Below are 27,525 nucleotides of genomic sequence, written 5' to 3'. Positions count from 1 at the left end.
CATCACCACCCACGACCACCAACTCTTAGGCTATTCTTTTACTAACAAATAGTGGGATTGACCATCACTTTATAACGCCCTGAAAGGGCGAGCATGTTTGATGTGACGGGGATTCGAACCAGTGACATTCAGATTACGAGTCGAGTATCTTATCCACCTGGTCATGCTGGGCCACAGTTAAGGCACCGTATTCCAAATTTTCTCGATTAACAGCGCCCTTAGTATTTCAGTAATTCTTGTCACGATGACCCTAGACAAAAATGAAAACCTAACCATTCTGTTTGTTAAATAGTTAGATCCAAACAACTTAATACTTAATAAGTATTTATGTCTTAACAACTTAGTAGCCGTTTGAAAGAATAATACATGTAAATTGAAAGTAAGAACAATATTTTTATTTCATTCTTAAATAATCACAATTACTGACGGATTGTGTGCACCTATTGAGCATTGCACGGCTTCTCAAGCCTTGGAATCAGATTGGACACCGCCACACTAATTTCCTGTTCCACACTGATTTTCGCTCGGCACTTACTTTTTACCACAGTAACCGCCACAAACCCAGATTTGTAGACATGTGACATCAGAAGTGGATTTAGGATTCGCTGAGCTTTACCACTTAGCAACGGGTATTCATCTTTTATTGAAATCCTGAACTCGTTCTATGCTGACACGTTTTGTTTTTAAAGTCTTGTCACAAAACAGCTCAATAAGATTTTCTTCTTCTACAGAGGGTAAATTCCGATGAGGTCTTAGCCTTGAATGGGTCTTGGATCCATGCAAACTTCTCCATATCTTCTGGAAAGTAATTTTCAAACCAGTCACTGAGCTGTGTCAGGTGCTCCTCAAAACCAGATTTTAGTTTGTGGGTCAAATCAACTTCATTGGATGAAACAAACTACTGCAACAGGGGATTAGTTTGTGGGTCAAATCAACTTCATTGGATGTAACAAACAGGAGAAAACAGGGGATTAGTTTGTGGGTCAAATCACTTCATTGGATGTAACAAACTGCTACAACAGGGGATTAGTTCGTGGGTCAAATCAACTTCATTGGATGTAACAAACTGCTACAACAGGGGATTAGTTCGTGGGTCAAATCAACTTCATTGGATGTAACAAACAGGAGAAAACAGGGGATTAGTTTGTGGGTCAAATCACTTCATTGGATGTAACAAACTGCTACAACAGGGGATTAGTTCGTGGGTCAAATCAACTTCATTGGATGTAACAAACTACTGCAACAGGGAATTAGTTTGTGGGTCAAATCAACTTCATTGGATGTAACAAACAGGAGAAAACAGGGGATTAGTTTGTGGGTCAAATCACTTCATTGGATGTAACAAACTGCTACAACAGGGATTAGTTCGTGGGTCAAATCAACTTCATTGGATGTAACAAACTACTGCAACAGGGAATTAGTTTGTGGGTCAAATCAACTTCATTGGATGTAACAAACAGGAGAAAACAGGGGATTAGTTTGTGGGTCAAATCAACTTCATTGGATGTAACAAACTACTGCAACAGGGAATTAGTTTGTGGGTCAAATCAACTTCATTGGATGCAACAAACTGCTACAACAGGGGATTAGTTCGTGGGTCAAATCAACTTCATTGGATGTAACAAACAGGAGAAAACAGGGGATTAGCTTGTGAGTCAAATCAACTTCATTGGATGTAACAAACAGGAGAAAACAGGGGATTAGTTTGTGGGTCAAATCAACTTCATTGGATGTAACAAACTACTGCAACAGGGAATTAGTTTGTGGGTCAAATCAACTTCATTGGATGTAACAAACAGGAGAAAACAGGGGATTAGTTTGTGGGTCAAATCAACTTCATTGGATGTAACAAACAGGAGAAAACAGGGGATTAGTTTGTGGGTCAAATCAACTTCATTGGATGTAACAAACTACTGCAACAGGGAATTAGTTTGTGGGTCAAATCAACTTCATTGGATGTAACAAACTACTGCAACAGGGAATTAGTTTGTGGGTCAAATCAACTTCATTGGATGTAACAAACTACTGCAACAGGGAATTAGTTTGTGGGTCAAATCAACTTCATTGGATGTAACAAACTGCTGCAACAGAGGATTAGTTTGTGGGTCAAATCAATATCATTGGATGTAACAAACTGCTACAACAGGGGATTAGTTCGTGGGTCAAATCAACTTCATTGGATGTAACAAACAGGAGAAAACAGGGGATTAGTTTGTGGGTCAAATCACTTCATTGGATGTAACAAACTGCTACAACAGGGGATTAGTTCGTGGGTCAAATCAACTTCATTGGATGTAACAAACAGGAGAAAACAGGGGATTAGTTTGTGGGTCAAATCACTTCATTGGATGTAACAAACTGCTACAACAGGGGATTAGTTCGTGGGTCAAATCAACTTCATTGGATGTAACAAACTACTGCAACAGGAAATTAGTTTGTGGGTCAAATCAACTTCATTGGATGTAACAAACTGCTACAACAGGGGATTAGTTCGTGGGTCAAATCAACTTCATTGGATGTAACAAACTGCTGTAACAGGGGATTAGTTTGTGGGTCAAATCAACTTCATTGGATGTAACAAACTGCTGCAACAGGGGATTAGTTTGTGGGTCAAATCAACTTCATTGGATGTAACAAACAGGAGAAAACAGGGGATTAGTTCGTGGGTCAAATCAACTTCATTGGATGTAACAAACTGCTGCAACAGGGGATTAGTTTGTGGGTCAAATCAACTTCATTGGATGTAACAAACTACTACAACAGGGGATTAGTTCGTGGGTCAAATCAACTTCATTGGATGTAACAAACTGCTACAACAGAGGATTAGTTCGTGGGTCAAATCAACTTCATTGGATGTAACAAACAGGAGAAAACAGGGGATTAGTTCGTGGGTCAAATCAACTTCATTGGATATAACAAACTGCTACAATAGGAAGATACAGTCTTTGACACCATGTTTATTTATTTTTCTCCATAGTAGTAGCTTTTTTCTGAAACTTTCTCTGCGAGTTTCACAATGTACGTGTCGCTTCCCTGTACAGACACATTCAGTGTTTTGAAGAGATCACACAGGTTTTAACAAAAATCAGTATCCAAGAAATGTTTAGCACATATGTATTATTCTTCTTCGAGATAAGAGTAAAGTTCCTGTCATAATTCAAACACACGGGACCGTGCATTCCCACGGGAGAGCCATTGCGAGCTACAGTGGTACAACAAAGATATGTTCTCAGAACCCATATCTTCACACCGTTTTTTAAAACAAAACTCGCTTTCTGTTACCAGTTTTTATAATGTTCACCACTTTCAACACACTTTCCAGGACTAGCTTCAGTGGAGAGCTCAGGTGGTTTGATACAAGGGTTTCCCTGTGGATTACGTAGTGGGTCCACAGTGCATCAATAGCTTTGCTCCCTATGAGTGCCTGCTATCCTCCGTAACAGCCCGACATAGAGCGACCACCATCGGTACACACGCCATTTAGTGCAGTCTAAGTTGTTTTCACACATAAAAGTGTCAACGATTTCAAAGAAATGTTGAGCCGTTGTCCCTGAAGTGATAATTTACCTGCAGCCGGTAAAATCAGTTCTTCTGTGTTGGTGTGAGACTGTTTACATTTCCCGACTCCATATGCCACCATGTAGGATGCTAGCAAAACATTGCTTAGTATTGATGCTTGTTTCAAAAATGTACCTTTTTGTTTTTTTCAATTATTTTAACTTTGTGGTAAAATAATCACAGTATTTACTACCAATTTACTATACCATGTTAGGATGACTGGTCTCTAAGTGGTGTTTTAATTTACATGAAAACATGCACCCAAAACTTTCAGACATAATACACACTGTGGACATTCTTCATGATTGACATCTACTGAAGTAAAACCAAAACCTAGATAACTGTCCTCATATTTCCAATATTTCCGTTTCTTCACAACTTTGATACTGGTCTGTGGTTCACCATCCCTTTCTTCACTCCCACACTTCTTATTAATGTTCAAAAATCTTTCAGTTTTTATGCACAGGGACTAAAAATCAACAAAATAATTCACTGCACTTTGCAGACACATGATCACAACACCCTTCAGTTATTTCGATCACTGATGGACCCGAAGAGTCAACAGGTATTTATATAAAAACTTTAAGAAACTGGAAAGTTCGATAAGTTACTGAAGCAGCCGAAAGTACAATTAAACAAAAACGTATCTAACATTCGAGAATGTCATCGAAAGAAATGTAGCGCGTCTAAGGTTGAAACTGTGAACTACCTCGAGCTAGTAGTTCGAGCGGTGTCCGACAGATGTCAATATCGCTGTTTTACTCGAAAATTTGAAATATCCCGCGGCGCTTAGTTTGGGAATTTCTGAGTTAAAAGTGTATAATACTCACCGATTGCTATTATAAACTGAATACAGTTATAGCTCTTTGTACTAAAACTTAATACGTATGTAATAAAATCGAATACAGTAAATTGAAGCTTGACGTAATGCAAAAACATCCTAATGGTAATATGTATATATCACGTGTTTCTATGATGCATCGAAGTACGTTCTTCAAAGTTGGGATTGATATCACATGTTTGTATCGTGTAATGCAGTACGTGTTGAAAGGTAAATATATATATATATGTATCACATGTTTGTATCGTGTAATGCAGTACGTGTTGAAAGGTAAATATATATATATATATATGTATCACATGTTTGTATCGTGTAATGCAGTACGTGTTGAAAGGTAAATATATATATATGTATCACATGTTTGTATCGTGTAATGCAGTACGTGTTGAAAGGTAAATATATATATATGTATCACATGTTTGTATCGTGTAATGCAGTACGTGTTAAAAGGTAAATATATATATATATATGTATCACATGTTTGTATCGTGTAATGCAGTACGTGTTGAAAGGTAAATATATATATGTGTATCACATGTTTGTATCGTGTAATGCAGTACGTGTTGAAAGGTAAATATATATATGTGTATCACATGTTTGTATCGTGTAATGCAGTACGTGTTGAAAGGTAAATATATATGTATGTATCACATGTTTGTATCGTGTAATGCAGTACGTGTTGAAAGGTAAATATATATGTATGTATCACATGTTTGTATCGTGTAATGCAGTACGTTTTGAAAGGTAAATATATATATGTGTATCACATGTTTGTATCGTGTATCATCTTGAAATGTAACATTATCTATCACGTTTCTATCGTGTAGAGCAGTGCGTCTTTGAAATGCAACGGCAGTTTACGTCAGAAAGTCATTAAGATCCTTCGTACAAAGAAGTGGTAATCTGGAAACATGAACCATGTGATACAGCTAGTGTAAGTATCTCTGTAGTGAACCACAGTGGTAATCTGGAAACATGAACCATGTGATACAGCTAGTGTAAGTATCTCTGTAGTGAACCACAGTGGTAATCTAGAAACATGAACCATGTGATACAGCTAGGGTAAGTATCTCTGTAGTGAACCACAGTGGTCAACACATGTTCTTAATAAGCACCACGAGGAGCATAGAAATAGGATAAAGTGGCCTCTGATGTCAAAAGAATGGGACAATCTAATTTACTATACTACTGAAGTTCTTAGAGCAGGGTTCAAACGAGAAAGAAAAGAAACTCTTACCCAAGGTTACTTATGTCATTATCAGAGATAAATATTGAGCAAAGGAAAGCGATAACCATGCTGTAAGCTGGTGAATAGGTGACAAGTTTTAAATGAGAAATTAAGAAAACAGCGAAGAACGTTTAAAAAGTAGCTACGTAATTGTGTGGTTGGTAAAAAGAAGGGAAAAACCTCGCTTAACTACATGAGTTGAGAGTTAAAATCAAAAGAATCGATGAAGCAGTCCTAGAAAGTGGGGAAAATATGTAGGAAACTGAAATATTTTTTAATCATTCACGTAGTTTTTCGAAGAGACTCTTTGAGCTAGAACTGGTTTGGTTTGTTTAGAATTTCGTGCAAAGCTACACGAGGGCTACCTGCGCTAGCCATCTCTAATTTAGTAGTGTAAGACTAAAAAAACGGCAGCTAGTCATCATCACTCACCGCCAACATTTGGGCTACTATTTTACCAATGAATAGTGAGATTGACCGTCACCTTATATTGCTCCCACGGCTGAAAGGGTGTTTGATGTGACGAGGATTCGAAGCCGCAACCGATTACGAGTCCAGTGCCTTAACCACCTGGTCATGCCAGGCCTAGCTAGAACTGAGGGCTAGTAAAGGAGAGGTTAAAGTGCATTTGTGGATAATATACGGTGATGTGAATAGAACTGTTGATCTCGAATCGGATGACCAACCAGACTAGGACATGAGTGTAATGTAGGTTACATCAGCTCGGATGACCAACCAGACAAGGACATGAGTGTAATGTAGGTAACATCAGCTTTGAAAAGATCGATCGGGTTGTGAAAAACGCCTAAGAGAGAAGTAGAACTGTCCTTGGAACTAATTTAACCAACTATGAGATTTACAGGAAATACCCACACGTCCCAACAATATTGGCAAAGTTGCTTGATAAGATATGAAAAATGGGTTGTGTAACTGATGAATGGTTTATAGCGAAGAGAAGAAAAACTAAAACCTTGGAACACTTCCAACTGATGCCACTGCTTAATGTGGACAGTAAATTTATTTCAGTGTATGTGCCAACAGGCTGGCCAGATTCCTGTTTGCATGGCTACATAAAATATCAGTACAAAAGGCAGAAATATTGGGATCTTCAGGGTGTCTTCAGCATGATTTGGCAGCAATTCAAGAAACAAAAAAGATGATTTAAATCGTTGAATATTTAGATCTAACAAAGAATAATTTAACAGTTGGATATTTAGTGCTAACAAAGGATACTTTAACTGTTGGATATTTAGTGCTAACAAAGGATAATTTAACTGTTGGATATTTAGTGCTAACAAAGGATAATTTAACTGTTGGATATTTAGTGCTAACAAAGGATAATTTAACTGTTGGATATTTAGTGCTAACAAAGGATACTTTAACTGTTGGATATTTAGTGCTAACAAAGGATACTTTAACTGTTGGATATTTAGTGCTAACAAAGGATACTTTAACTGTTGGATATTTAGTGCTAACAAATGTTTATTCTTCATTATACCTTAAAGTGACTGATTTGGTTTGGGAACATTTTTGCGTAATTTGTGAACTTCAAAAAATTGTGATTCAGTGTTAACACAAATTCTTGATAAATGTTTTGACTAGACGATTCACCACCACTTGACAACCATTGAAACTACATATGCTTATGGGATATGCAATTTCATTACTAATCTTTTGTTTTGGATATGGAAATAGTGATAAAAAAAAGACCAATAGATTTCTGGGATTCTAACTGGAGCAAATCAGGGACTACCATCCCTGAGGGCATTCATGTATGATATCACTGTCATATCTCCATGTAACACTAGGGTTAACGTAGTTTTTACAAAACTTCATGAGGCGATAAGATGATGTCACATGAAACTTAAAACTAAGAAAAGTAAGAGTTTGGCCATCAGGAAAAAACACGGTCATTCCATGTAATTTCTTCATTTATGGTGAAAGAATTTCAACTGCGTTTGGACAATATGTTAGGAGTTTGGGCACTCTTTGTTCCTTTCAAATAGATCTAGAGGGAAAACAGTTCAGAATCTATGTGAATGATTTGAGACTATTGAAAACCTATTCTACCTGAAAAGTCTATGTAAGGTTTGGTGTCTTTAGTTTGGTCTCTTACCAAGGGCTTTTTGGCCTCTACAGGTCTATGATATACCTATATCCCTGGTTGAGGCTATAGAAAGACAGAAATTGCTCAGGGTTCCCAGGAGCTTCAGGGTGAACTATGAAGATACTTTTAAGTTTGTAATTTCACATATATCATTAATGGAAGAATAAAAAAGTTGTTAAAGCTAAGCTTTTTATCATGTTGGAAAAACAAAGGATAACGTTATCAACAAATATTGGCATAACTTCGACATAGACAGAAAGTGGGATGTAGAGACAAGACGGACAGAAAGTGGGATGTAGATACAACGTGGACAGAAAGTTGGATGTAGATACAAAGTGAACAGGAAGTGGGATGTAGAGACAAGACGGACAGAAAGTGGGATGTAGATACAACGTGGACAGAAAGTTGGATGTAGATACAACGTGAATAGGAAGTGGGATATAGATACAACGCGGAGGAAGTGGGATGCAGATACAACACGACAGGAAGTAGGATGTAGATACAACATGGACATGATGTGGGATGTAGATACAACACGGACAGGATGTGGGATGTAGATACAACATGGACATGATGTGAGATGTAGATACAACACGGACAGGATGTGGGATGTAGATACAACACGGACAGGAAGTAGGATGTAGATACAACGCGGACAGGACACTTGGATGTAGATACAACGTGGACAGGAAGTGGGATGTAGATACAATACGGACAGGAAGTGGGATGTAGATACATGGGTTACACATATGGAAAGTATGTCAGCAATGAAGGATATTCTAGAAGCAGCACAAAAGGATAGGAGGGGTTTAGGTTAGAAAAGTCAGGTGTTATTTTTGTAAAGTAACGTGGAAGAACGTACAAAAATGGTAAAAGAAGAAATTAGAAAGGCCGAAGAAGTAACAGGCAGTATCTTAGGTTTAGCAAAGTCAATGTCAGTTGGAGTATGGAGTCATTTAGACCTATCTTTGTGCTGAGAGCAGTGTATGACGAATTTGCTAGTCCAATTAATTTAGTGAGGTGAAAAGTAAGAATGGTTGAGAAGTGTCCAGAATATTCTTCTACGGGAGCTCTGGAAGATGTAGGCAGAGACAGGTACATATGGAGGTATAATGAAGTATTTAATGTTATAAAACAGTACACTTTTATGGCTTGTGAGGACACAGAGAAATATGTAATTGATAGAGAATATGGAAGTATCGAGTCTGAAAGAAGGAACGATTCTGAGAAAGATTAAAGTTATCGAGTTATGAAGTTGTCTGGTGTTAAAGGGAGCTACTATGTTTTAACATCACAATTAGCGTTTCGTCCTATGACTATGATAATAGGGCAATGAGTGCATATAGTGAAATAGAGCTAAGAATGAAATATGGTGTTAACACTTAAACTTACTGTGTTAGAGCAAGTCACTCAGGTATGGATACCTTCTTGGGAGTATTATGTTAAAAGCTGGAGTTGTGAGGTATTTCCAGTGGAAATACGACATCGAAGATTCTGTAAACCACTCTACAGGGTATTTCTTGAGGTGTCTGAATAGTGGGACGATGCTTAAAAGAGGCATTGGAAAAGATAGATCAAGGTACATGGACTTGGAACCAGCACAATAACAGAAGGTGCAAGCAATGACACGTGATGCTCGGTGCCATGTTATGTCGTTCATTTGTCGTTGGGTTCGGTCGTGAGTGCTGTATTAGAATAGACTATAAACAGCATCACCCACAATTTCAACTGATGGCCTGAACATTGGGCAATGGTTGAGGTTTGTTTTGTTAATCGTATATCACAATGCTTCGTCTGAAAGAAATATATATATATGACATGTTTCTATCACATGTGTATCTATTTTGACACAGATTTACAAACCGTGTTTAATAACCTTTTATTAAATAATATTCATCCACTTATTTCCTAGAAATGCTGTGAGATTATTTATCTAGACTTACCAAGGTGAAGATATCTCTTGTACCTAGTGTCATTGGAAACAAATGAATAATCGAAGGGAACCAGGAAATTACCCATATACAAACATTGATGTGAGGCTTAGGTTTAAAATCCGGTATTTGATTCTACGTGTCAAAGGCGGCGGAAATAGCTGAGTGTATAGCTGTACAAAACAAATACTTGTATTAAGTACGTAAATCAACAGTAACTACATACATACGTCAGTAGTGGATTTAATTACAGTCCTGGTCAACAAATTTATTACTTCTACATATAACCTTTAGATACACACTACTTCTAAAGATAAAATTCAGATACATATTACCTCTACATATAACCTTCAAACAGACATTACTTCTACATATAACATTCAGATACACATTAATTTTATACATAATGTTCCATCCAGATTACTTTTACCCCAGTAGTCTAAAATAGCACGCTTCTACAACCAGCGCTTAACAACAACAAAATTTATTAAACTGTAACAACACTTGGAACAAAATTAGCAACTACCAAAATACATTTAATAAACACTGGCCAGGACAAGATAACAAATTTTATTGAACAATAACACTTAAATATTGATGTTAATTATTTCAAATAATGGAATCAGAAGAGCAAGAAGAACGAAAAGGAAAACCTAATTAAACAAATCACATTCGTAACAATATCCAGTGACAAATCACTTTCCTAACAATATCCGGTGACAAATCACTATCCTAACAATATCCAGTGACAAATCACTTTCCTAACAATATCCGGTGACAAATCACTTTCTTAACAATATCCGGTGACAAATCACTATCCTAACAACATCCAGTGACAAATCACTATACTAACAATATCCAGTGACAAAACACTTTCCTCACAATATCCATTGACAAATCACTATCCTAACAATATCCAGTGACAAATCACTTTCTTAACAATATCCGGTGACAAATCACTATCCTAACAATATCCAGTGACAAAGCACTTTCCTAACAATATCCGGTGACAAATCACTATCCTAACAATATCCAGTGACAAAGCTCTTTCCTAACAATATCCGGTGACAAATCACAATCCTAACAATATCCAGTGACAAATCACTTTCCTAACAATATCCAGTGACAAATCACTATCCTAACAATATCCAGTGAGAAATCACTTTCCAAACAATATCCAGTAACAAAACACTTTCCTAACAATATCCAGTGACGAATCACTTTCCTAACAATATCCAGTGGCACATCACTTTCCTAACAATATCCAGTGACAAATCACTTTCCTGACAATATTCAGTGACAAAACACTTTCGTAACAAAATCCAGTGACAAAACACTTTCGTAACAATATCCATTGACAATACACTTTCCTAACAATACCCAGTGACAAAACACTTTCTTAAGAATATCCATTGACAATACACTTTCGTAACAATATCCAGTGATAAATAACTTTCGTAACAATATCCAGTGACAAAACACTTTCCTAACAATATCCAGTGACAAATCACTTTCATAACAATATACAGTGACAAAACACTTTCCTAACAATATCCAGTGACAAAACACTTTCCTAACAATATCCAGTGACAAATCACTTTCGTAACAATATCCAGTGACAAAACACTTTCGTAACAATATCCATTGACAATACACTTTCCTAATAATACCCAGTGACAAAACACTTCCATAACAATATCCAGTGACAAAACACTTTCCTCACAATATCCAGTCACAAAACACTATCCTAATAATATCCAGTGACAAATCACTTTCCTAACAATATCCGGTGACAAATCACTTTCTTAACAATATCCGGTGACAAATCACTATCCTAACAACATCCAGTGACAAATCACTATACTAACAATATCCAGTGACAAAACACTTTCCTCACAATATCCATTGACAAATCACTATCCTAACAATATCCAGTGACAAATCACTTTCTTAACAATATCCGGTGACAAATCACTATCCTAACAATATCCAGTGACAAAGCACTTTCCTAACAATATCCGGTGACAAATCACTATCCTAACAATATCCAGAGACAAAGCTCTTTCCTAACAATATCCGGTGACAAATCACAATCCTAACAATATCCAGTGACAAATCACTTTCCTAACAATATCCAGTGACAAATCACTATCCTAACAATATCCAGTGAGAAATCACTTTCCAAACAATATCCAGTAACAAAATACTTTCGCAACAATATCCATTGACAATACACTTTCCTAACAATATCCAGTGATAAATAACTTTCGTAACAATATCCAGTGACAAAACACTTTCCTAACAATATCCAGTGACAAATCACTTTCATAACAATATACAGTGACAAAACACTTTCCTAACAATATCCAGTGACAAAACACTTTCCTAACAATATCCAGTGACAAATCACTTTCGTAACAATATCCAGTGACAAAACACTTTCGTAACAATATCCATTGACAATACACTTTCCTAATAATACCCAGTGACAAAACACTTCCCTAACAATATCCAGTGACAAAACACTTTCCTCACAATATCCAGTGACAAAACACTATCCTAACAATATCCAGTGACAAATCACTTTCCTAACAATATCCGGTGACAAATCACTATCCTAACAACATCCAGTGACAAATCACTATACTAAAAATATCCAGTGACAAAACACTTTCCTCACAATATCCATTGACAAATCACTATCCTAACAATATCCAGTGACAAATCACTTTCTTAACAATATCCGGTGACAAATCACTATCCTAACAATATCCAGTGACAAATCACTTTCGTAACAATATCCAGTGACAAAACACTTTCGTAACAATATCCATTGACAATACACTTTCCTAATAATACCCAGTGACAAAACACTTCCCTAACAATATCCAGTGACAAAACACTTTCCTCACAATATCCAGTGACAAAACACTTTCCTAACAATATTCAGTGACAAATAACTTTCGTAACAATATTTAGTGACAAAACACTTTCGTAACAATATCCAGTGACAAATCACTTTCATAACAATATCCAGTGACACAACACTTTCGTAACAATATCCAGTGACACAACTCTTTCCTAACAATATTCAGTGACAAATAACTTTCGTAATAATATTTAGTGACAAAACACTTTCGTAACAATATCCAGTGATAAATCACTTTCATAACAATATCCAGTGACACAACACTTTCATAACAATATCCAGTGACACAACACTTTCGTAACAATATCCAGTGACACAACACTTTCCTAACAATAACCAGTGATAAATCACTTTCGTAACAATATCCAGTGACACAACACTTTCCTAACAATATTCAGTGACAAATAACTTTCGTAACAATATTTAGTGACAAAACACTTTCGTAACAATATCCAGTGACAAATCACTTTCCTAACAATATCCAGTGACACAACACTTTCCTAACAATATTCAGTGAAAAATAATTTTCGTAACAATATTTAGTGACAAATCACTTTCCTAACAATATCCAGTGACAAATCACTTTCATAATAATATTCAGTGATAAATCACTTTCCTAACAATATCCAGTGACAAAACACTTTCCTGACAATGTTCAATGACTAAACACTTTCCTAACAATATCCAGTGACAAATCACTTTCCTATATTACTAACAATATCCAGTGACAAATCACTTTCCTATATTACTAACAATATCCAGTGACAAATCACTTTCCTATATTACTAACAATATCCAGTGACAAATCACTTTCCTATATTACTAACAATATCCAGTGACAAATCACTTTCCTATATTACTAACAATATCCAGTGACAAATCATTTTCCTATATTACGGACAATACCCAGTGACAAATCACTTTCCTATATTACGGACAATATCCAGTGACAAATCACTTTCCTATATTACGGACAATATCCAGTGACAAATCACTTTCCTATATTACTAACAATATCCAGTGACAAATCACTTTCCTATATTACTAACAATATCCAGTGACAAATCACTTTCCTATATTACTAACAATATCCAGTGACAAGAAACAATAATTCACCGACTATCTTGTGGCTCAATTTAAGACGATTACAGTCGGGTATTTATTCACTGCTAAGGTCACAAAATTACATCTCTTGTGATCAATAATTTACATAATATTTTGCAAAATTAACATCTCTACGTCACCGCTAGGAAAGTACTTCTATATATAAGTTTCTATATACATTACTAATACATATAACCTTCCATATACAGTACTTCTATATATAAGTTTCCATACACATTACTTATACATATAACTTCGATATACATTACTTCTATATATAGGTTTCCATACAGATTACTTATACATGTAACCTTCCATATACAGTACTTCTATATATAAGTTTCTATACACATTACTTATACATGTAACCTTCGATATACATTACTTCTATATATAGGTTTCCATACACATTACTTATACATATAACCTTCCATATACAGTACTTCTATATATAAGTTTCCATACACATTATTTATACATATAACCTTCCATATAAAGTACTTCTATATATAAGTTTCCATACACATTACTTATACATATAACCTTCGATATACATTACTTCTATATGGGTTTCCATACACATTACTTATGCATGTAACCTTCCATATACAATAACTTCTATATATAAGTTTCCATACACATTACTTATACATGTGACCTTCGATATACAGTGCTTCTATATATAAGTTTCCATACACATTACTTATACATATAACCTTCGATAATACATTACTTCTATATATGGGTTTCCATACACATTACTTATGCATGTATGACCTTCCATATACAGTTGCTTCTATATATAAGGTTTCTATACACATTACTTATACATATAACCTTCCATATACAGTGCTTCTGTATATAAGGTTCTATACACATTGCTTATACATATAACCTTCCATATACAGTGCTTCTATATATATAGGTTTCTATACACATTACTTATACATGTGACCTTCGATTATACAGTGCTTCTATATATAAAGTTTCTATACACGTTACTTATGCTTGTAACCTTCCATATACGGTGCTTCTATATATGGGTTTCCATACACATTGCTTATACATGTAACCTTCCATATACAGTGCTTCTATATATGGTTTCTATGCACGTTGCTTATACATATAACCTTCCATATACAGTTGCTTCTATATATGGGTTTCTATACACATTGCTTATACATATAACCTTCCATATACAGTGCTTCTATATATGGGTTTCTATACATTACTTATACATGTAACTTCGATTATACATTGCTTCTATATGGGTTTCCAGCCTGGATTGCTTATGCATGTGACCTTCCATATACAGTGCTTCTATATATGGTTTCTATACGCATTACTTATACGTGTGACCTTCGATATACGTTACTTCTATATATGGGTTTCCATACACATTACTTATACATATAACCTTCCATATACAGTGCTTCTATATATAGGTTTCCATACACATGTTTATGCATATAACCTTCCATATAAAGTGCTTCTATATATAAGTTTCCATACACATTACTTATACATATAATTCTTCGATATACATTACTTCTGTATATGGGTTTCCATACACATTGCTTATACGTAATGACATTCCATATACTGATACTTCTATATATAAGGTTCCATACACATTACTTATACGTGTGACCTTCGATATACGTGCTTCTATATATAAGGTTTCCATACACATTGCTTATACATATAACCTTCGATATACATTGCTTCTATATATGGGTTCCATACACATTACTTATACATGTAACCTTCCATATGCAGTGCTTCTATATATAGGTTTCTATACACATTGCTTATACATATAAACCTTCCATATACAGTTGCTTCTATATATAGGTTCTCTATGCATTACTTATACATATAACCTTCCATATGCAGTTGCTTCTATATATGGTTTCTATGCACATTGCTTATACATGTGACATTCGATATACAGTGCTTCTATCTATATAGGTTCTATACACATTACTTATGCTTGTGACCTTCCATATACAGGTGCTTCTGTATATGGGTTTCCATACACATTACTTATACATGTGACCTTCCGTATGCAGTTGCTTCTATATATAGGTTTCTATGCATTGCTTATGCATATATTACCTTCCATATACGGTTGCTTCTATATATGGTTTCTATACATTGCTTATACATATAACCTTCCATATACAGTGCTTCTATATATAGGTTTCTATACACATTACTTATACATGTGACCTTCGATTATACAGTTGCTTCTATATATATAGGTTTCTATACACATTACTTATGCTTGTAACCTTCCATATACAGTGCTTCTATATAGGTTCTCTACACGTTACTTATACATGTAACCTTCCATATGCTGTGCTTCTATGTATGGGTTTCCATACACATTACTTATACATATAACCTTCCATATACAATGCTTCTATATATAAGGTTTCCATACACATTACTTATACATATGACCTTCCATATACAGGTGCTTCTATATATAGGTTTCCATACACATTACTTATACATATAACCTTCCATATACAATACTTCTATATATAACTTTCCATACACATTACTTGTACCTGTAACCTTCCATATACAGTACTTTTTTATATAAATTTCCATGTATTTTAACTTTCAGTTACTTTATTTGACGTCCCTGCATGACTAGGTGGTTAAGACGAACGACTCGTAATCCGAGGGTCGCGGGTTCGAATCCCGTCACACCAGAAATGCTCCGCCTTTCAGCCGTGGGGAGCATTATAATTTCACAGTCAATCCCACTATTCGTTGGTAAAAGAGTGGCCCACGAATTGGCTATGGGTGGTTATAACTAGCTGCCTTTCCCCTGGTCTTACACTGCTAAATTAGGGACGGGTAGCGCAGATAGCTCTCGTGTAGCTTTGCGCGAAATTCAAAAAACAAACATGTAAAGAAAATGTTCACTTCAATAGTTTTATTTTATGTTTTACTTATTCCACTACTGTCCAAGTAAAGAATTGGTGATAAAGAAATCACGAACAACTGAATAACGTAAACATTTTCTTAGGAAAAAAATGTTTTTTTCTAATAAAATTTATTAATAACATCATACCAGACAGCTCAGAGGAAGCTGGAGGCGGCGAACCACGTGTTGTCTTTTGCCAACGTCAATTGCATCACCACACATGGAAAAACACGTGATGTTAATAAAGAAACAACGACGCAGTTATTTTCCTTGAACTTATTCATAAATAGAACATGAGTGATTTTATATCATATTTTAAACTGATAAAACTTATTGTGATTCAATAAAAGAATACTGTCCCTAACATTACTGAAACTTGTTTATGAATTTAAATGTCTTTTGTTTGTTGTTAAGCGCAACGCTCCACAATGGACTGTCTACATATTCCTTACCAATGATGTTGAAAACCGATTTTTAGCGTTATGAGGTTTCAGGCTGAGACGTCAAAAGTCCTTAAATGTACTAGTTCAGCTCTACGTATATTAAACCTGTCACTAGATGGCTGAAAGAAACGTGTTTAACTTTAAAACAAATCTGGTATGAAAGACTATGATATTCAAGTTATCATGGGGATTCACCAACGTTTAAGATCTTGTCCGATGGAAATTAGGAAAGAAGTCAACGTATAAAAACAAAACAAAAACTCTTAATGCATAAGCTTTCAAAGGCCTGACTTAAATGGAACTACTTTACCGTGCAGAAGTCTTAGGACAAGAGTATATTTTGTTATTCTTTCCATTTGACGAGGCTAATTGTTCCATGCCATTAGAGAATGTAAATTTCAACACTGTAACAATACTTCATTGAACATTGTTGACAGCTTAATGAGTCAAGGTGAAATTAGTTGTCATTCTTTGAGATTTCCATATACTTGTACCAAGGATATGTCATAAGAGTTCTGGTTGAATGAACATAGTGATCAAATTTAGGTCATGTTACCCCATGCATTGTGTTAACTATGTAGAAAGAAGGTAGCATAAAGATGGCGTATGGTACCAGTATATACAAGAAGAAATCAAGTTACTAGTACTCCATGAATAAACCTTGTTAAACAAAAGTGTTTAACATTATATATTAAGTTTTATTGTCATGTCGAAGTCAAAAGGTATAGAAAATTGTCAGTGGAGCAGAGAGTTTGTATGAAAGGTTTACGTGATGCTGGTTGAACTCTCCGACAAATCGTTGCAGACTTGAAATGCTCCTAAACACTGACAAGCACAGCCTAGAACATGAGATAGATTAGAAAATAAGAAAGGAAAAAACAGAACACCTAAACTCAATGATACTAATGTTAAGCATCTTTGTTTTTTTGCAGCCTTGAGGACAGAAGGAAAACTGCTACTGATCTCAAGCATGAGATAAACAATCATGTAACAAATGACAAAAAATTGCCAATATACACTGTGTCACTAAGTCTCACCTAGAATGGAATATTTAGTCGTGTAACAGTTAAACAAGCCTTTACTTCGATCTCCAAATATTGTTAAGAAACTGGAAGTTGCTAAAACGTACAACAACTGGACTGTTGATTATTGTAAGAGGGTGTTATGGACAGATAAATATTCAAATAATTGGTTCAAAGCGTAGGTTATACGTTCGGCGAAAGAAAGGTGAAAGATACTTACCTCGATGAATAACACCTACCATGAAGTATGGGGGAGACAGTGTGATGATGGTTTAAACTTTAAAGGAAATACTTGTAAAACAGATGGAATAATGAACCTGTACAAGTTACATCAGATACTGGTCCGTCACGGTATACCCAGTGATTTGATAAAGGATTCTACTACCAAAATATAATCACCACAGACAATCATTCAACCTACACAAAATTACTTTGCTAAGAAAGAAGCTTCTGGAGACATTCAAATAATGCAATGACCCCGTAGTGACCCGATCTTAGCCCAGTTCAATAGATCTGTGATTTCATATATCGAGACTTGATAAATCAAAATTTACTTTCAAAAAAACAATGAGACAACAATTCCACAGAACAATTTGATTAAATACATGGAGACGATGCATTAAAACTGTCTACAATGAAACAACAATTCCACAGAACAATTTGATTAAATATATTGAGACAATGCATTAAAAACTGTCTACAGTTATTAAAGTAAAATGGGGACACACAAAATATTAGCTGTTTGCTGAACTTTAACACAATATTTTAACTGTATTAACACAGTACTGCAGTTTAACTGTATGAACACAGAACTGCAGTTTCACTGTATGAACACAGTACTATAGTTTAACTGTGTTACTGATAAACTCTAATGTTCATATTTAGTGCGATTTAGACCATACTTACTCCACACGATTTGTTACTCCTTAAGATATATCCTCATGTTTCAGTGTACACTAAACTTACTTCATAAGACAAATATTCATGTAGCAGTGTACACTACACTTACTCCACAATATTAATCTTCATATAACAGTGTACACTACATTTTACTCCACGATATTAATCTTCATATAACAGTGTACACTACATTTACTCCACAATATTAATCTTCATATAACAGTGTACACTACATTTACTCCACAAGATTAATCTTCTTGTAACAGTGTACACTAAACTTACTCCACAAGATTAATCTTCATGTAGCAGTGTACACTACAATTACTCCACAAGATTACTCTTCTTGTAACAGTGTACACTACATTTACTCCACAAGATTAATCTTCATATAACAGTGTACACTACAATTACTCCACAAGATTACTCTTCTTGTAACAGTGTACACTACATTTACTCCACAAGATTAATATTCATGTAACAGTGTACACTACATTTACTCCACAAGATTAATATTCATGTAACAGTGTACACTACATTTACTCCACAAGATTAATCTTCATATAACAGTGTACACTACATTTACTTCACAAGATTAATCTTCATATAACAGTGTACACTACATTTACTCCACAAGATTAATCTTCATATAACAGTGTACACTACATTTACTCCACAAGATTAATATTCATGTAACAGTGTACACTACATTTACTCCACAAGATTAATATTCATGTAACAGTGTACACTACATTTACTCCACAAGATTAATCTTCATATAACAGTGTACACTAAACTTACTCCACAAGATTAATCTTCATGTAGCAGTGTACATTACATTTACTCCACAAGATTAATCTTCATATAACAGTGTACACTACAATTACTCCACAAGATTACTCTTCTTGTAACAGTGTACACTACATTTTACTCCACAAGATTAATCTTCATATAACAGTGTACACTACAATTACTCCACAAGATTACTCTTCTTGTAACAGTGTACACTACACTTACTAATTAGGCTAATTTCATAGTGTTCACATTTTCCTATTAAATGCTAAAAAAAATTATTTTTATTTTCCCTTTTCTTATTTTCATCTTTCGAGCTCTACTCAAATAAGTAGTTGAGTCTAACAACGCAAAATGCATATTTTTTCTTTGTGTTCACTGGCCTTAAGAATTTGACCATCAGTGTATATTTTATCTGTCGATCATTACAATAAGATCTACAAGTTTCATATTCAAAATATCTGTTTTACTGTTATAGCCTGCTCTGGTCTGGTTTAACGTATAGCGTGCTTTAGTCTGGTCTGATGGTTGATGTATAGACTGCTCTGGTCTAATATCATGGTTGACGTGTAGCCTGCTCTGGTCTGATCTTATGGTTGATGTTTCGACTGATCTGGTCAAAGGTTTATACTCTAGGATTACAGTTATATACACTAGGATTACAGTTATACTCTAGGATTACAGTTATATACACTAGGATTACAGTTATACTCTAGGATTACAGTTATACACTAGGATTACAGTTATACACACAATGGTTACAATTATATACACCAGGGTAAGAGTTATTTACAGTTATGTATACTATGACAACATTTATATACTCTAGGGTTACAGTTATATATGCTAGGGTAATAGTTATATACTTTAGGGTTACAGTTATATACACTAGGGTAACAGTTACATACACTAGGGTTACAGTTATATACACTTGGGTAACAGTTATATGCTCTAGGGTTACAGTTATATACACTAGGGTAACTGTTATTTTCGCTACATACATGACAAATGTGAAGGATTCCAATAGGAAAAAGATATCAGCAAATTTAAAAAAATCTACTTTCACAAATGTGGTGTATAGATGGCATTACTGGTGTTTACAAGAAGTGTTGCGAGGCTAAATACATTTTGGATGTTAAACTCGTATTGAATACTAGGGAAAAGAAACACTAACTACAAAAGTTTAAAGTTAAACTTATAATAACCTTGCAAAAAGCCCTTATTTTTAGTTTTCACCTCCCCATCCGAACTTTATCATAAGAGGGACATTACGAGAATATGAGATATCCTTTCAGTAAAAACAAACATCCTCCAATTTCGACACTAAATGTCACCGACGTTTGTTTTTCAGATTGGCTAATATGAGCAGTTCACAAATGTTTAGGCCTAAACCTCACAAAAAGACGACATTTATTATTCCGTATATCAGTAACAGATCTGAAACATACTTTCAAACAATTCCAGCTCATTTAGTCAAAACTGGAGAAATCTTTGAGAAACGTTTTATTCCAAATCCATCACTTACACTACAAACGCTTACTCTGTCAAAGATGGTGTGCACTGTCAAAGATGGTGTGGAAAGAACCTAGATCACTGATTTATTTGTACGATATGCAATAAAATGTTTATAGAGGGTGCTTATAAGCCTTTCCTTACTAGAACTGAAGATCTCCAATTAACCAAATCAAGTTTGGCACTGGTAGAGTCTTCAAGTACATGTTAGTTCAACCTTTTTTTATATATATATACCTAGCTTTCTAGAAATTTTAGAAAAGATAAGATGTTGAAAGATTAAGTTCTTGTATATTTTTGAAAATTATTTAATATTAATAGTATAATTCAAAGTAATTTGTGTTCGATAAAAATAAGAATTACAGTGTAAAAGTAGGCTTAGTAAGTGCAAGGGTACTTCCAATTTAGCTATAATTCAAATTACTGGCAAATCTTAAATCAGGTTTAATACATTTTTTCAATATAAATACAATATAAAGACTTATTTATTGTGTTTTGAAGATTAATGTGTTTATTTGAACTCAGACCCACTAGTTTGAATATTGTTATAGGTGGAATATAATATAAATCAAGTATACACCAAAGACTAGTTATTGTCACTTCTAATGACGTTATGTTTCAAAGTTTTATATAATTAAAGATAAAGTTTATTATTATAGTGTTACGACAAGCTAGTGATAAAAAGTAAAATAATTGATGTTTAAACGTTGGGCTTATAAGTAAGTGTTAACAATAGACTATTGGTATTTGTTTGGTATAACTGAATATTTATTTCCAGGCAACAAGCGTAAATACAATCTTTAAAACTAGTGTATGAAATAGGTGTTCACAGTTTTTTAGGTGTGATGGGTGCAATAAGTGGCTTTTATTTGGGAACTCGGGACTGGCGTGATCTTTTAAGAAAGCTAGTATTAAAGACGGGTAATTTGTATGTATAGGTTGGAAGAAAAGTTGAAGTCATAATTAAAGTAGCTGCAACAGATAAAGTGTAGTCTGTTGGAATAGGCAGAAGGAATTAAACAGGAGTTTAAACTTTTACATTCATGAAGGTAACAATGACGTTAGGAAGAGTAGTGTTAAAACTAAAGTAGTGATACATAAGGTAACAATGACGTTAGGAAGACTAGTGTTAAAACTAAAAGTAGTGATACATAAGGTAACAATGACGTTAGGTAGACTAGTGTTAAAACTAAAGGTAGTGATACATAAAGTAACAATGACGTTAGGAAGAGTAGTGTTAAAACTAAAGGTAGGGATACATAAGGTAACAATGACGTTAGGAAGACTAGTGTTAAAACTAAAGGTAGTGGATTTAATTGTAAGGAACATGTTCTATTGAACAAATATATCAGCCTTTCGTTGCTGGAGACGAGGAATTATCGGAGCGAAGGAAAACAAAGGGAAAGACGTGAATGATAAATTTAAAGAGGTTGTAGTTATAGGTGATTATTTTATAACGCATGGGGATAGGATAGTCTCTGAGTGAATAGGGAGACAAGAATTAGATTATGCCACCTAGGGGCACAAGTAGAGGATATAACTGACAGAGTACGAGATATAATAAACGAGACTAATAGAGATGCAGCTTTTGTGGTGCATGTAAGGACTAATGTTATATGTAATGGTAGTCATAGGAGCTAATTAATAAGTGCAAAGGGTTGGTAAAGGCATTTGAAGAAAAGTCTTAGGTTGTCTAAAAATAAATGTAATTTTTGAACTGCGAAGTTTAGAAAAGTATAAACAAGTGTTGTAAAACATGATTTAATCAAAGTAAGTATCATTTACTTTAAAACACTTTTCCCAACATGTAATGATGCTGTTTATGCCGTTGCTGTAGAAATCAGAGTTTCTATGGTCAGTGAGCTCTCTGAAAGCTTCTTCTACAGCTGCCTGGTATTGAAAGCGTTTATTATTCAAAAAAGTCGTCAAAGTGCTTGAAAAAATAAAAATATATTGGGAAAAGGTCTGGAACATAAGATGGATGAGGCAGAACCTTGATTCCCAATTCATTCAATTTTTGGAGCGTCATCATTGACAGGTCTCATAACGCCGATTTTGTTGATCTTCAGTCAACTCACGTGGAACCAACTTATCCAACTTCTTCATCTTTCCAATCGCACTCAGGTGGTTGGCAATGCATGATTTGCTTATGCCTAATTTTTCTGCAAGCTCACATACTGTTGTACGAGGGTCTGTCTCAACTGCTTCCCTTAATGTGGTTTCATCTAAGTATGGCTTCCTTCCATACTTCTCTGTGTTAAATCCTTTGGAACTAATGTTTAACTGTATGCTCAGTAATAGATCCATGGCCGAATGCCTGGCTGATGTTCCTTGTGGTTTCGGTAACTTTTCGTCCAAGTTTGAAGTAGTAGTGAAATATCAGACGAAAGTCCTTCTTGTCCATGCTGTCTTGGGGATTACGAAACTTACTCTGAGTAGAGTTGAAACAGCAGACAATTAAGACATCTTGCAAGCGACAAAGGCTGGATTAAACCAACTCATTAATCAGTTTCTAAATGTCATCTTAATAATTCCGACGTTTATTTCTGGACGACATGATACCATAATTTAACTGTGACAGGGATACTGCTCAGAAAAACTGTTGAAAAGCAGCTATTAGTACCTTACTGGAACTAAACGCTAGGCTTAGGTTAGTATTTAACGATGAGCAGATTACTGGTTGGACATGTAAGATTAGTGCAATGAAAGAAAGGAACTTTCTAGAATTGATGGTTTGATTTAAATAATATAGAGGTTGGCTTGTTTGCTAGGACTATTAATTCAGCTGTAAGAGAAGTTTTAAACTTGGAGTAGATAATGGTCAGGACGAGAATAAACTTAATAAAATAATAATAACAGTCATAAAAAGTTTAGCTTGGGAAATGAGTATTTCTGTAGTCATAAGGGTAGGCTTAATTGTTACTGCTATAGTGCTGGGAATGGAGGATTTTGATATGATGGGAATCACTGAAACAAACTTAAATATAAATGATTTTGACGAAATTTCTTTGAAATACATTATTACAGACTGTTTAATAAGGATAGCTTACTAAAGAGAGGAGAAATGTGAAATGTGAGTTACATCCTGTTGAAGTTGAGGATATCTGAGGTAACAACAGGGAGATGAATCTGCTTGAGTTTCTATTAGTGAATATAAAGGGAAAAAAGCTTTAAGTAGTAATTTGTTACAGACCACAAAATGACGTTGATAAAATTAGGGATAAAACTTACAATAATATTAAGATTCCAGCTGTCAATAAAATCATAATTATGGGTGATTTTACTTTCAGGCAGATAGATTATGAAATGCTAGAGTCAAACTGTGACGGAAAAAGGTTTCTGAAAACTATTCAAGATGGCTTTGTTAACTGATTTGTCAAGGAACCTTCTACAAACAACTCTATTTTGGATTTATTGTTAACTTTAAATATAGAAATGATTGGGTGAAAATTGAAGAACGTCTGCTCAATCAGTTTCAATATCTTGCTGCATACGAAGATAAGGAATAATACCTTGGTTACAAATTAAACAAAGTAAATTTTGAATGGATACGACAAGAATTACCTGTTGTAAACTGAGCAGCAGCTGAGATATTTGGAGAAAGTGATTAGATTTGCAATTTTTTTAAATATTCAGGCTAAACATATCCCTTATAAAAAACACTTGAAAGTAAAAAATAACAAGTTGGCTCGCAAATAGTTTAAAAGATAAAATTAAAGAAACGTACCAGATATGTAAGAAATTTAAATTGGCTACTAGAATGAGAGATTTAGAAGATTATAGAACATCAACAAAGTTGGTGAAACAGGAAATTAATACATCATAAAGATGTGTGTGAAAGTATGGCTTAAAATATAAACATTTAAAATATAAAACATTAACAATTTATGTAGAAGAGTGGCTGGATGGAAGAAAGCAGAGGGTTGTTACAAATAGAGTTCAGTCAAACTCGACTAATGCAACAACCGGAGTACCTCAAAACTCAATCTTGGGACCTTTGTCCTTTTACTTATATCAGTGGCATACACGAAAGAATGTTAAATAATATTTAAATTTACTGATGGAATTAAGGTCTTGGGTGTTGCTAGCTGTGAAGAGGATGCTGCTGATTTACAAAATGATTTAGATCATTTAGTGAGTTGGAAAAATAAATGGCAAATGGGTTTTAACTATAATAACTGCATGGTAGTGCATCTAAATTATCATAATTTGAATTATTAGTATAATTTGTATAGTAATAACCTTAAGTTTGTTATGAAAGAAAAGGTCATTGGTGTAATGGTTGATCAGTCTCTAAAGTCATCCAAGCAGTGTGCTGTTGCTAGTGGCAGGACAAATAGGATTTTATGTTGTGTCTACAGAAATATTGAATACAAGTCTAAAGAGGTTATAATTTCTTTACATATGTCACTGATTAAGCAACATTTGGCATGTTGTGTTTAGTCTTGGGCTCCATACCTTAGGAAGGACATTGAATTATTGGTAAGGGTTACTAGAATGTTTTCTGGGACTGAGAGGTTGCCTCACAATGAGTTGAAATCTCTCAAATCATTTTCTCCTGAAAAAGGAAAGTTAGAGGAAATATGATTAAGGTATGTAAGATTTTAAAAGGAATTGATAAACATGATCCATTATTGAATTTTCATACTTAACAGTGACAATAGTAGAAGAAGGAACACAAACATAAGTTTTGGCAGGGTAGGAGTCATTTTAGCTGAAACAGTTTTATTTTTCTAGTAGGTTGGTTGACTATTGGAATGAATTACCTTTGGATATTTTGGAAGCAGTTAATTTAAATGAGTTTAAGAGAAGTCAAGATAACTATGCCAATGCCTTTAAAATTAATTCAAAAATAGTTATAGTTTATAGGTTGGGACAGCCAAGGTGGACCAGTGGGTTCTATGTTGTTCAAAACCATTATATTATATTATTCTCGATAATATAGTAGTACGTCATAGTTTGTACTTCCAAGTAAGTCCAGTGTTTTACAACATTATAAAAATATAAATTTTTATATTTTCACACTCAAGACAACCTCTATTACACATATGTACCAGTATAGAAATCTGCTAATGCCGGTCATAATATAATTCATACCATGAATGGGGTGTAGGTTCTCTTCCACTATTTCGAACCGTTCGTTTTATTCGTTATCCATTTCGAGTCTATTCTCGGGTTGTCCCGAGTTTCGTCATGCGATATTATTCAAACTGGTTGAGTCACCTTGTGACGTACGGACGGACAACACTGTAAAGATGACGAAGTGATTAGAAGCATCACCACCACCCATTATAAATTCGCACTTCCTTCTGTTGAAGATTCAAGTGAAACATCATAACTTTGGGTTCGAAATGAAATTTAATAATTAGAATTTAAAATGATAACAGTTTTAAAATTGTTTTAGTCACATCCTGGAAGTGTCCTTGATAGGAAAATTTGACGGATGTGGCTCCGTTTAAATATATCTACTGTGGTTTTGTTTCCTTTGAAATTGTCCTTGAACAAAGACAGCCATTTCTGGCACAAACTGGGCTCACTCGATGCTATAAGAAAATAAATTCATTTTCGATATCTCTGGTGGGCGCAAGACAGATAGTCCATTGTGTAGCTTTACGCCTTACAATAAACAAATAGCGCTGAAATCTCTTATTTAACTAGATTGTAACATGTATTTTTACTATTTTTCGTTGTGGTTTCTCTCTTTATGTTAACGTTTACATTTACGAAACATAACGTACAAAATGCACAATATGTCGTCTTTTTTATTTCTAGGTCAAATTTTTGAGAACACCTTTTCTTAACACTTTCAGACTTTAACTTACACTTTTTTGCAAGTTTTAGCAGCTGGATTTTGTATCTGTTGTTGTGAGTCTGTGTTGTTGGCTCTGTTATTATGGATTCTGTAAAACATACATTGTTGTACGTATCACACATTCTAATTTATAAAAGAATAAAAACAACACGTTTGCATTCTCACATTCTTAGTTTAGATTCATTAAAAATTAAAATAGCTACTCGTAACACCTAGGAACAATGGTCAACAATAAGTAACGGGTACTAAAAATATATTCAAACTTATCTAAATAGAATCACGTCATGTCCAACCTGTCCTACCTCTCATGAAAGTAGGTACTTGAGCAAAACTATTTTTGGTATCGTAAAAGAGAAAGAATTGAAGAGCGAAAATAATTTATAATAAAGACCTTGAAGTATGAAGGAA

At 34.5% G+C, this 27,525-nt stretch overlaps 1 long non-coding RNA gene across 1 annotated transcript; it reads right to left on the bottom strand.

Annotated features, from left to right (window-relative positions):
- Positions 1 to 97: 97 nt before the first annotated feature.
- Positions 98 to 26,655, bottom strand: LOC143242381 (uncharacterized). The gene is made up of 3 exons (XR_013022588.1): positions 26,403 to 26,655; positions 9,678 to 9,838; positions 98 to 250 (listed from the first exon to the last, which is right to left on the bottom strand). It is a non-coding gene; the product is annotated as an uncharacterized LOC143242381 (long non-coding RNA).
- Between the last annotated feature and the right edge of the window lie 870 nt (positions 26,656 to 27,525).

Source organism: Tachypleus tridentatus, unplaced genomic scaffold (assembly GCF_004210375.1).
Source record: "Tachypleus tridentatus isolate NWPU-2018 unplaced genomic scaffold, ASM421037v1 Hic_cluster_2, whole genome shotgun sequence".
Classification (NCBI taxonomy): Eukaryota; Metazoa; Arthropoda; class Merostomata; order Xiphosura; family Limulidae; genus Tachypleus; species Tachypleus tridentatus.
Note: the sequence above shows the minus strand (reverse complement) of the source record. Positions and strands in the feature narration are given on the sequence as shown.